Raw genomic sequence first — 13873 nt, 5'->3', positions numbered from 1 at the left:
CAAATGTGTCAATTACTGTACATTTTGCTTGCATACATAACATTTAAAAAAATATATTGATAATCTGGGTTATGGAAAAGCTATTCATTTCTGGAAAATATTAAAAAGAAGAGTCACAATGAGTTTATTTAATCATAATTGTAAGCTGAAATGGAGTTGACCACTACCCTGACTGGAGCATGTTTAGGAGACCTTTAGACATTCAGCAGTACAAGACAATCTGAAATTGTTTATTTTTTTATTTTTTACCCTCGACGGTCATCAGTAAAACGTACTTTTAGCCTTCATAATTTTCAAAATAAGATTCTTCCTTCAGATGTGGAAGCTCAGATACCCAAACAACACATGACTGTAGTCAGAACAAAACATCCCTATTATCAGATATTTTCCTTGATTCTCTTCCACCTCAGGATGTCAGCATCAAGTCGCTTGTCTCCTCATTCCACAACACTGCTGCTGTCGCAGGTTGATGTTTATTGTCATGTATCTTGTCCTGGAGGCAGAACTGAGCAATTTCCCTTAGACGGGTCGTATCATTTTCTTGAGAGCATAATTTAATCCACTGACCTGAAATTGTATGGAATAAATTTAGCTCACATTCCAATGAGAGGGTGAAGCAATGGTGAGCCTGTGGCATTGGTGTTTGAAAACATGAAATAGTCATATTCAGGGATGAATAATGTGATGTGTCAGAGCTATAGTAAGTGTCAAGAAAGCTCACTGTACTGGACAACCGTGTTTAGATAATGTAAGCTATGGAGAGAGTTGAAGGACAGAGGAAGAGAGGGATGAAGAGAGAGAGAGAGACAAAGAGAGAGAGTGTTGTGGAGATAGGGAGGGAGAGAGAGCAAGGAATAGATATGGAGAGAAAGAGAGAGAGACAAAGAGAGAGAGTGTTGTGGAGATAGGGAGGGAGAGAGAGAGCAAGGAATAGATACGGAGAGAAAGAGAGAGGGGGTGACAGAAAGACGCACAGAGAGAGAGAGAGAGATCATGCTCGCTCTAGCAGAGAGAGTATCGACCACAGCAGGTTTCTATGGGTACTGCTCTATAGGATCGTTCTCCAGGAGAGAGAGGTGTCTACTGTACAACGAGTGGGTGGACACACACGGCCTGAGACTGCATTCAACATAATTGAGTGGAATTGAAAGGGACAGCGTTAAAACTCATGTGATCCCTGTCTGAACCACACTGTGTCCTCATTTTAATACAAAGAGTGCAGAGTGGGCTACATGAAGGTCTTTAATGGGGCGATTAGAAATTGTGCAAATAAGTAGTTTCATAGCACCCCTCTAAAAAGTTCCAAGAACTACATCCAACACAATATCTGCAATATTGAAGCTGATTTATATAGGCCGGGATGTACAGTACCAGTCCATAGTTTGGACACACCTACTCATCTCAAGGCTTTTCTTTATTTTTACTAAAAAATTGTCATCAAGGCAACAAAGAAATTAGGGTGGCTCGTTTGAAGAATCTAAAAATTGAAATTATATTTTGACTTGTTTAACACTTTGTTTTGCTTACGGCATGATTCCATATGTGTTATTTCATAGTTTCGATGTGTGGTAGCAGGATTAGAAGATGATGTGATGTTTATGCACCAAATGGTTGTTTAATGAAATACAGTTCTTATAACTCTCTCTCTCCCTGTCTGAGTGAGAGGTGTCTTTATGAAGCTTGGGCTGGCAACTGAGATGAGATGGTTTCAGCTTCCTGCGGTTAGTCTGGGAGTAGGGTGAAGGAAATGGGTTTTACTAGATAGCTTGGACTGACAATGACTTGTTGATAAATACCGTACCTAAAGCTAGCATTCTATAGACAAGATATGGTGTGTGTGACTCGAGATAGAGATAGCCTGGAATAGTCTAGAACAATGCCTAATTTTCTCATCTTCCTGGCATCTGGGAAACTAAGCCCGGTTGGGGGTAAAACATCATCCTGTGTAGATAACCAAAGTGGTTTATGGGAGATGGAACCAGCCTGACTAAGCATTTTTAGGTCCTATATAAAATTTGTTTTTTCATTATCAGAAAAACACTGGGCAACACATTATTGTGGTGGAATATTCTATTTAAAAAAAAGTGAGAGACTTTGTCATTATTGCAATAATTAATCGATATTGAATAAAGATGATTTTTTAAAATAAATTACAAAGTCTCTTTCACTTGAAAAGAATATTCCACCACATATTTCTTCACTATTGTTCTACAAGGCAAGTGGTGGCGAAACGGTACCAGAACACCAAGTCTAGGTTCAAAGGGCTTCTTAGCAGCTTCTACCCCCAAACCGTAGGACTGCTGAACAGCTAATCAAAGGGCTACCCAGACCCCTCTTTTACTCTGACGCTATTCTTTGTTTATTACATATGTATAGTCACTTTAATAACTCTACCTACATGTACATGACTCTGTACCATTACCCCCTGTATACAGTCTCACTATTGTTATTTACTGCTGCTCTTTAATTATTTGTGATTCTTATCTGTTGATTTTTTTGGTGGTATTTTCTTAAAACTGCATTAATGGTAAATGGGGCGGCAGGTAGCCTAGTGGTTAGAGAGTTGGGCCAGTAACCAGCAGGTAGCCTAGTGGTTAGAGAGTTGGGCCAGTAACCAGCAGGTAGCCTAGTGGTTAGAGAGTTGGGCCAGTAACCAGCAGGTAGCCTAGTGGTTAGAGAGTTGGGCCAGTAACCAGCAGGTAGCCTAGTGGTTAGAGAGTTGGGCCAGTAACCAGCAGATAGCCTAGTGGTTAGAGAGTTGGGCCAGTAACCAGCAGGTAGCCTAGTGGTTAGAGATTTGGGCCAGTAACCAGCAGGTAGCCTAGTGGTTAGAGAGTTGGGCCAGTAACCAGCAGGTAGCCTAGTGGTTAGAGAGTTGGGCCAGTAACCAGCAGGTAGCCTAGTGGTTAGAGAGTTGGGCCAGTAACCAGCAGGTAGCCTAGTGGTTAGAGAGTTGGGCCAGTAACCAGCAGGTAGCCTAGTGGTTAGAGAGTTGGGCCAGTAACCAGCAGGTAGCCTAGTGGTTAGAGAGTTGGTAGCCAGTAACCAGCAGGTAGCCTAGTGGTTAGAGAGTTGGGCCAGTAACCAGCAGGTAGCCTAGTGGTTAGAGAGTTGGGCCAGTAACCAGCAGGTAGCCTAGTGGTTAGAGAGTTGGGCCAGTAACCAGCAGGTAGCCTAGTGGTTAGAGAGTTGGGCCAGTAACCAGCAGGTAGCCTAGTGGTTAGAGAGTTGGGCCAGTAACCAGCAGGTAGCCTAGTGGTTAGAGAGTTGGGCCAGTAACCAGCAGGTAGCCTAGTGGTTAGAGAGTTGGGCCAGTAACCAGGTAGCCAGGTAGTAACCAGCAGGTAGCCTAGTGGTTAGAGAGTTGGGCCAGTAACCAGCAGGTAGCCTAAGAGAGTTGGGCCAGTAACCAGCAGGTAGCCTAGTGGTTAGAGAGTTGGGCCAGTAACCAGCAGGTAGCCTAGTGGTTAGAGAGTTGGGCCAGTAACCAGCAGGTAGCCTAGTGGTTAGAGAGTTGGGGTAGCCAGTTAACCAGCAGGTAGCCTAGTGGTTAGAGAGTTGGGCCAGTAACCAGCAGGTAGCCTAGTGGTTAGAGAGTTGGGCCAGTAACCAGCAGGTAGCCTAGTGGTTAGAGAGTTGGGCCAGTAACCAGCAGGTAGCCTAGTGGTTAGAGAGTTGGGCCAGTAACCAGCAGGTAGCCTAGTGGTTAGAGAGTTGGGCCAGTAACCAGCAGGTAGCCTAGTGGTTAGAGAGTTGGGCCAGTAACCAGCAGGTAGCCTAGTGGTTAGAGAGTTGGGCCAGTAACCAGCAGGTAGCCTAGTGGTTAGAGAGTTGGGCCAGTAACCAGCAGGTAGCCTCGTGGTTAGAGAGTTGGGCCAGTAACCAGCAGGTAGCCTCGTGGTTAGAGAGTTGGGCCAGTAACCAGCAGGTAGCCTAGTGGTTAGAGAGTTGGGCCAGTAACCAGCAGGTAGCCTAGTGGTTAGAGAGTTGGGCCAGTAACCAGCAGGTAGCCTAGTGGTTAGAGAGTTGGGCCAGTAACCAGCAGGTACCCTAGTGGTTAGAGAGTTGGGCCAGTAACCAAAAGGTTGCTGGATCAAATCCCCGAGCTGACAAGGTAAAATTCTGTCATTCTACCCCTGAACAGGGCAGTTAACTCCCTGTTCCCTGGTGTGGCATCATTATAAAGAAGAATTTGTTCTTAAACGGATGTCCCTGGTGAAAGAAATGGCTTGTAAGCACCTGTTGTATTTGGCTCATGTGAAAAATGTGATTTGTGTCCAAACTTTTAGTTCAACATCTGTTTTCACATTATGCCTACACAGTGGATATCGCAGCCTCTCGTTCGTCCTTACCTGACATTGACTGGACTAAATATAGACAGCCATACAGTATTATTGCAGGTAGCCCTCATAAAGTGTCATAAGATGGCTGAGTATAGGGAATAGCTGACAAACGCTCTTTATCACACGTCTCCGTCTCTTCCTTCCACTCCCTCACCTTGTCACCCTAGCCTTGTAGTGAGAAGGTATTTAAAGGTTATCATTATGTAGAACGTACATAGAGAGAGGGAAGATCTCAGTTGCATTCTTCCCTCTCTCCTCTCTCCTCTCTCCCCTCTCTCCTGTCTACTCTCTCCTCTCCCCTCTCTCCTTTCCCCTCTCCACTCTCTCTCCTCGTCTCCTCATCTGCTTCTCAAAAGACTCATTTTCATAAGTATCATAGCGATAATACTGAAAAACAACCATTTTGAATAGAATGTTGTATCATTTTAAATACAACCATTACACTGTATGATAGATTTACCAGACTTGAAGTGGTCATGTGACTTACGCTACCTGTGTACAGTAAATACTGTAGCCTATATTTCTAAAGCCCTAACACCATGGACATCATCCTTATCCTTATCCTTACGCTACCTGTGTACAGTAAATACTGTAGCCTATATTTCTAAAGCCCTAACACCATGGACATCATCCTTATCCTTATCCTTACGCTACCTGTGTACAGTAAATACTGTAGCCTATATTTCTAAAGCCCTAACACCATGGACATCATCCTTATCCTTATCCTTACGCTACCTGTGTACAGTAAATACTGTAGCCTATATTTCTAAAGCCCTAACACCATGGACATCATCCTTATCCTTATCCTTACGCTACCTGTACAGTAAATACTGTAGCCTATATTTCTAAAGCCCTAACACCATGGACATCATCCTTATCCTTATCCTTACGCTACCTGTGTACAGTAAATACTAGCCTATATTTCTAAAGCCCTAACACCATGGACATCATCCTTATCCTTACACCCAGTAAATACTGTAGCCTATATTTCTAAAGCCCTAACACCATGGACATCATCCTTATCCTTATCCTTACGCTACCTGTGTACAGTAAATACTGTAGCCTATATTTCTAAAGCCCTAACACCATGGACATCATCCTTATCCTTATCCTTACGCTACCTGTGTACAGTAAATACTGTAGCCTATATTTCTAAAGCCCTAACACCATGGACATCATCCTTATCCTTATCCTTACGCTACCTGTGTACAGTAAATACTGTAGCCTATATTTCTAAAGCCCTAACACCATGGACATCATCCTTATCCTTATCCTTACGCTACCTGTGTACAGTAAATACTGTAGCCTATATTTCTAAAGCCCTAACACCATGGACATCATCCTTATCCTTATCCTTACGCTACCTGTGTACAGTAAATACTGTAGCCTATATTTCTAAAGCCCTAACACCATGGACATCATCCTTATCCTTATCCTTACGCTACCTGTGTACAGTAAATACTGTAGCCTATATTTCTAAAGCCCTAACACCATGGACATCATCCGTATCCACGTACATGTTGCAGTACATATATGACAACGATTGACTGAGAAACAACAGTGTTCCCAGCCGCCAGCAGGATTATTCCCTTAATGAACGTCTCTCCACACGACACCAGACCACAGTTTGGGTTTATTTTTTTGAACTTGTTTTTAGTTCCGATAGTTCACATCCCATTTAGATCCAACTCTAAAAGTGAAGGTGGAATGTTCTAGAAGTGGAAAGAGAGAGCGCTCTCTCACCTTTCAGGTTTCAGCCAAGGCTTTGCAGTGAGATTGACATGATTTTTTAAAGCACTTACGCTGCAGGAGTTGTTTTCAGCGAATGACAGAGAAGAGGCCTTTTAAAAAATAATACAACATCCTGTGCGAACCTCCTTGCAGTGAGTAATGTGAAGAGATAAGCACTTGGCTTCTGGAAATGGTTGTTTGGCTCGATCCACCTGGGCCAATCATATCCCTGAAAATTAGCTGTTGGCTACCTTTTCTCTCTATCGTTTACTGCTGGCAACCTTAAATAAAGGTACTTTAAATTATTATAATTTTTTTTTTAACTAGGCGAGTCAGTTTAGAACAAATTCTTATTTATAATAACGGCCTATCCCAGCCCAAAGAAACTGGGCCAATGGTGCACTGCCCTAAGAGACACCCAATCACAGCCAAATGTGATACAGCCTGGGTTTGAACCAGTGACTGTAGTGGTGCCTTTTTGCACTGAGATGCAGTGCCTTAGACCACTGCAACACTCGGCAGCCTGGTGCTTTGTCTATTTTCTTTCATGATGACATAGTGATTCCCCTGTCAAAGATCAGTAGCTGTTTTCTGTAAGTGTCCTATGTTAAAAGAGCCTGTATACGTTAGTCAACAGTGTAACAGGACAAGTCCTCGTTGGAGCACATTTCCACATAGCCTTATTACTCTCCAGAGGTCTGTTTAAATGGCCGAGGTCTTGTTGCATACCAACGCCATCCTTTCATCATACACACACGCACACAAACACACACACACACACACACGCATGCACAAGCACACACACGCACGCTACAGCCCCCATCAATGTCTCCCAAACTCCTAAGATGTGTGTATTTCTTATGACCCTTCATAATTAACAGATAGGATGAATTATGCATAGTTGGAAAATATTAAAACATGCAAAGCCTGAGCCATTTCATGCCAGATCCGTGGCATTAAACATTACTCTCCCGTACTGTGGGACCTTTAAGGTTTTTCAGCCAGTTTAATATTTCAATAGCTCATTTGAGCCACTGCAAAGCCGGCGGATCATTTCTAACACTCCCTGTGACATTTACCCCTCTGCCCGGCTTCACAATAGGATAAAAGTGTGGATATTAGCCTGAACAACCTGCATGGGAAAGAGAGCACTACGCTGGTGAGAGGCAGGAAGGATACTGAGGATAAGACAAGCATGGTGTTTTCATGAGTTCTTCCCGCCCTGGTAAAGATTAGGTAGCAGACACGGCTCTAAGAAATTATCTCTATAGTTAGTTTTCAGATTAGTTTGAATTCATTCCTGTGTTCAGGTTTTGTTTGAGTTAAGTTCTTATAGCTAAGGCCAATGTATCGGTTCAATGACACAAACCCCCCCCACCCCACCCCAAAAAATGTGTATGATTTTGATCTCTGAATGAAATGTCCAACACATTGTGTCATACCATCAGATTTCATGATACAGTGATGATGTAAACGTACACAAGACCTTGAATGCTGAAGAAGACTATTGGGGGGAGGTTGGTCGTCTACAGATACTATAGGAAAACAAAGGCAATGCAACAGAAACATGCAACGCGACAGAGAAATCATTCAAAACAGATTAACAGTTGCGTTTATGACACGCAAATGTTACAGACTGCCATGAATAGTTCATGTTGAGAAGAAATGTTATAACATTTTATAAAATGGCCTTTTAGCTTGAGACGAAGATATTTAGGGAAGAGATGGACATCCTGCTTTTAAGGTTAGTGCTTTAATCAATAGTACTTATGTCTTAAAATGCAGGTACTTCAACCCCCCCATCAAAGCTTTTGAGAGGATGGGCTGGCTGTAGCTTGCATTTAAAAACCTTCTGACTACGGGAGAAATAAGGACAGGGAAAAAAAGCTATTTCAGGTCTCGGAGCTTTGGCTTCTTCTGTTTAGAACATATCGAGCATTTCTACTGCATTCAAAATGAACATCCCAATAAAGGGATCAAAGAAACTGCGATATTGCGTTGAAAGGCAAACCCAATGAATTAAAGTAGTCACACCCTTTTACTTTTTACAACTTATTGTTGTGCTACAGCCTGAATTTCAATTGAGATGTTGTGTACTGGCCTACACACAATACCCCATAATGTCAAAGTAGATTTTTTTTTAAAGTTCTTTTAAACAAAACTAATATTAAAATGAAAAGCTAAACTGTCTTGAGTCAATAAGTGTTCAAACCCTTTGTCATGGAAAACCTAAATAAGTTCAGGAATAAAACATTTGCTTAACAAGTCACATAATAAGTTGCATGAACTCAATTGGTGTGCAACAATAGTGTTTAACATGAGTTTACCTCATCTCTCTACCCCACTCAAAGTCCCTCAGTCAAGCAGGGAATTTCAATTGGTGCATTTATTGGGGAAGCATGGCTTTCCTTGGCAACCATAAATACACAACACTGTTACAGAGTTTAATGGCTCTGATAGGAGAAAACTGGATGGATCAGCAATATTGTAGTTACTCCACAATACGGTATAATAACTACAATGTTGACAGATACTAACTTATGTTAGAAGGTGAAAAGAAGGAAGCATGCACAGAATAAAAATATTCCCAAACATACATCCTATATCATGTTTTAGGGAAGACCCAGATGCAGACAGTGTTGAAGTTACAAAAGTTTATTACTAGAACAGGGGGCAGGCACAATGCAAGGTCAAGGGCAGACAGAGGTCAGTAATCCAGATCAGAGTCCAAAAGGTACAGAACAGCAGGTAGTCTCAGGGTCAGGGCAGGCAGGCTCAGGTTCAGGACAGGCAGGCTCAGGGTCAGGGCAGGCTCAGGGTCAGGGCAGGCAGGCTCAGGGTCAGGACAGGCAGGCTCAGGGTCAGGGCAGGCTCAGGGTCAGGGCAGCCAGGGAGTCAGGGCAGTCTCAGGGTCAGGGCAGGCTCAGGGTCAGGGCAGGCAAAATGGTCAAAACCGGGAAAACTAGAAAACAGGAACTAAAGAAAAGACAGGAGCAAGGGGGGAAAACGCTGGTAGGCTTGAAGAACAAAACCAACTGGCAACAGACAAACAGAGAACACAGGTATAAATACACTGGTGATAGTGAGGGGAGATGGGAAACACCTGGTGGGGGGTGTAGACAAGCACAAAGACAGGTGAAACAGAGCAGGGTGTCACATCCTGCTTGCAATAAGTCACTAAAATGTTGCAAAGAAATGTACTTTGTCCTAAATACAAGGAGTTAAGTTTAGGGAAAATCCAACACATCACTGAGTACCACTCTTCAAAATTTTAGGCATGATGGTGACTGCATCATGTTATGGGTATGATTGTCATCAGCAAGGACTAGTGTGTTTTTTAGGATAAAAAGAAACAGAATAGAGCTAAGTAGAGGCAAAATCCTGGAAGAAAACCTAGTTCAGTCTGCTTTCCACCAGACACTGGGAGACAAATTCACCTTACAGCAGGACACCTTAAACACAAGGCCAAATATATGCTGGAGTTGCTTATCAAGATGACATTGAACTTCCTGACTGGCCTAGTTACAGTTTTTACTTAAATCGGCTTTATCATCTACAGCATGACGAGAAAATGGCTGTAATATGCATATATTGTACAATCCAGGTGTGAAAGCTCTTAGAGATTTACCCAAGAAAGACTCACAGCTGTAACCGCTGACAAAGGTGATTCTAACATGTATTGACAAAGGGGTGTGAATACTTCCTGAAGGAACTGTTACTGGCAACATCCAATATGTCAATCAGATATCAATGCAGACATAGAAGACCCACTGAGGGCATTATCCTTCAACGGCTTCTGAATCACCACATCAAGTCTGCACGTTATTGCAGACATTCTTATTGCAGACATTCTTATTGCAGACATTCTTATTGCAGACATTCTTATTGCAGACATTCTTATTGCAGACATTCTTATTGCAGACATTCTTATTGCAGACATTCTTATTGCAGACATTCTTATTGCAGACATTCTTATTGCCAGACATTCTTATTGCAGACATTCTTATTGCAGACATTCTTATTGCAGACATTCTTATTGCCAGACATTCTTATTGCAGACATTCTTATTGCAGACATTGTTATTGCGGACATTGTTATTGCAGACATTCCTATTGCAGACATTCTTATTGCAGACATTCTTATTGCCAGACATTCTTATTGCCAGACATTCTTATTGCCAGACATTCTTATTGCAGGCATTATTATTGCAGACATTCTTATTGCCAGACATTCTTATTGCCAGACATTCTTATTGCAGACATTCTTATTACCAGACATTCTTATTGCAGACATTCTTATTGCCAGACATTCTTATTGCAGACATTCTTATTGCCAGACATTCTTATTGCAGACATTCTTATTGCCAGACATTCTTATTGCAGACATTCTTATTGCCAGACATTCTTATTGCCAGACATTCTTATTGCCAGACATTCTTATTGCCAGATATTCTTATTGCCAGACATTCTTATTGCCAGATATTCTTATTGCAGACATGAAATGTGCAGAGATAGTGATGTCACAACGTAATTTCCATTGGTCATTTTTTAATGAGCTGATTTTCACTTGATTTTATATAGGATCACTGACTCGTGCAAAGTAATGTAGGGTAAGACCGGCGTTCTACGGCTTTACAATTATTTGAGGTTACTGGGAGTCAGTCTGAATGCATTTGATTTCTCTCTCTGTCTCTCTATCCCTCTCTCTCTCTCTCTCTCTCTCTCTCTCTCTCTCTCTCTCTCTCTCTCTCTCTCCCTTTCTCTCTCTCTCCCTTTCTCTCTCTCCCTTTCTCTCTCTCTCTCTCTCTCTCTCTCTCTCTCTCTGTCTATGTCTCTCCCTCTCTCTCTCTGACTCTCTCTCTCTCGCTCTCTCTCTGTCATCTCGCTCTCTTTCTCTGTCTCTCTATCTCGCTCTCGCTGTCTCTGTCTCGCTCTCTGTCTCTCTCTCTTTGTCTGTCTGTCTCACTCCTTCCCTCTGTTAGCCAGCAGTCAGCAGTCAGCACCCTGAGCAATGTTCATTTAGATTGGTCCTTCAGCACATGGCGCTTGTAAGCAATGTTCATTTAGAATGTATGACTGTACTTTGGATGTCAGCTAAATGGCATATATTATTATTATTATTATTATCATTGACATTAGGGTTAAACCATCCATATAACTGTAAGTAGCAATTAACAACAGAGAAGTGTTATGCAGACGATGGGGAACAGAGAGAGGAGGAAGCAAGAACAGAAGAAAAACCGTGTTTTAAGAGGGCCAGTCATCCAGGAAGTGGCCCTGCACAGTTCAACAGCTGAGATGATCCTTTAAGCAGATGCCAGCCTGTCAAATGCTCACAGCGGATGTCAGCTGACAGCTGAGTCACACACATTGTTAGAGAGAAGTGGGCTTCAGACAAGAGAAAGACAAAATAAAATAAAGGACGATGAGGAGGAAATGTATTTTACTGTCACTCACTGTTTTTTCTCTTCTTTATTTGTCAACGATCTACACAAAATACTTTGCAACGTCAAAGTGGCAGAAAAATTCTAACATTAGTAAAAATCTTAAAATTCTGTCAAGTTGGTTGTTGATCATTGCCAGACAATCATTTTCAAGCCAATTTCAATCAAAACTCTAGCTAGGCCACTCAGGAACATTTAATGTCATCTTGGTAAGCAACTCAAGTGTATATTTGTTGTTGTGTTTTTGGTTATTGTCCTGCTGAAAGGTGAATTTGTCTCCCAGTGTCTGGTGGAAAGCAGACTGAACCAAGTTTTCCTTCAAGATTTTGCCTGTGCTAAGCTCTATTAAATATATTTTATCCTAAAAACTCCCTAGTCCTTGCCGATGACGAGCATACCCATAACATGATGTAGCCACGACCATGCTTGAAAATATGAAGAGTAGTACTAAGTGATTTATTTTGTTGGTGTAACGCTCCGGGTGTCGTGGGTGTGGAGTCAGACGCAGGAAACATAGAGTGCGATGCTGTGCTCTTTAATGCACAAAACTCAACCCAGGGTGCTCACAACCAAAATACACGACCAGGAACAAACACGTTCCTCTACTACAAAACAGAAGGTCACAATAATCAATCCTGCACAAAGAACCAGGCGGGCCCGGCTGACTAATAAAGCCTCACTAATTATACCCAACTCAAAACAGGTGCACTCAATAAACACATAAGGAGGGGGAGGAAAGAATCAGTGGCAGCTAGTAGGCCGGCGATGACGACCGCCGAGAGCCACCCGAACGGGAAGGGGAGCCACCTTCAGTGGCAGCTAGTAGGCGGGCGATGACGACCGCCGAGCGCCACCCGAACGGGAAGGGGAGCCACCTTCAGTGGCAGCTAGTAGGCGGGCGATGACGACCGCCGAGCGCCACCCGAACGGGAAGGGGAGCCACCTTCAGTGGCAGCTAGTAGGCGGGCGATGACGACCGCCGAGCGCCACCCGAACGGGAAGGGGAGCCACCTTCAGTGGCAGCTAGTAGGCGGGCGATGACGACCGCCGAGCGCCACCCGAACGGGAAGGGAGCCACCTTCAGTGGCAGCTAGTAGGCGGGCGATGACGACCGCCGAGCGCCACCCGAACGGGAAGGGGAGCCACCTTCAGTGGCAGCTAGTAGGCGGGCGATGACGACCGCCGAGCGCCACCCGAACGGGAAGGGGAGCCACCTTCAGTGGCAGCTAGTAGGCGGGCGATGACGACCGCCGAGCGCCACCCGAACGGGAAGGGGAGCCACCTTCAGTGGCAGCTAGTAGGCGGGCGATGACGACCGCCGAGCGCCACCCGAACGGGAAGGGGAGCCACCTTCTGTGGCAGCTAGTAGGCGGGCGATGACGACCGCTGAGCGCCACCCGAACGGGAAGGGGAGCCACCTTCTGTGGCAGCTAGTAGGCCGGCGATGACGACCGCCGAGCGCCACCCGAACGGGAAGGGGAGCCACCTTCAGTGGCAGCTAGTAGGCGGGCGATGACGACCGCCGAGCACCACCCGAACGGGAAGGGGAGCCACCTTCGGTCAGAGTCGTGACAGTTAGATTTGCACAAAACACAACACTTTATAGTCAGGACAAAGAGTTAATTTCTTTGCCATATGTTTTGTAGTTTTATATATTGCAAACAGGAAGCATGTTTTGGAATATTTTTATTCTGTAACAGGCTTCCTTCTTTTCACTCTGTTATTGATGTTAGTATTGTGGAGTTAATACAATGTTGTTGATCCATCCTCAGTCAACATTGGCCTCATGATGAAATCCCTTAGAGGTTTCCTTCCTCTCCGGCAATTGAGTTAGGAAGGACACCTTTATCTTTGTAGTGCCTGGGGAGATTGATTGATACACCATCCAAAGTGTAATTAATAACTACACTATGCTCAAAGGGATATTCAATGTCATCTTTTTTAATCTGCACCAATCAACCAATAGGAACCCTTCTGTGCGAGGAACTGGAAAATCTCCCTCATCTTTGTGGTTGTATCTGTGTTTGAAATGTACTGGTCCACTGATGGACTCGACAGATACTTGTATGTGTGGAGTACAGAGACGAGGTAGTCATTGAGAATACATGTTAAACCCTACTTTGGCACACAGAGTCCATGCAACTTATTATGTGACTTGTTTAAGCACCTTTTTCCTCCTGAACTTATTTACGCTTGTCATAACAAATGGATTGAATAATTTGAATTGATTTGTAAAAAAACAAACAAACACAAATGACAAAATTCTACTTTTACATGATGGGGTATTGTGTGTAGGCCTGTGACACATAATCTAAATGTGATACATTATATATCTGAAATGTAGGTTGTAACACAA

Source organism: Oncorhynchus keta, chromosome 4 (assembly GCF_023373465.1).
Source record: "Oncorhynchus keta strain PuntledgeMale-10-30-2019 chromosome 4, Oket_V2, whole genome shotgun sequence".
NCBI classification, from domain to species: Eukaryota; Metazoa; Chordata; class Actinopteri; order Salmoniformes; family Salmonidae; genus Oncorhynchus; species Oncorhynchus keta.
This window is presented reverse-complemented; position numbering follows the sequence as displayed.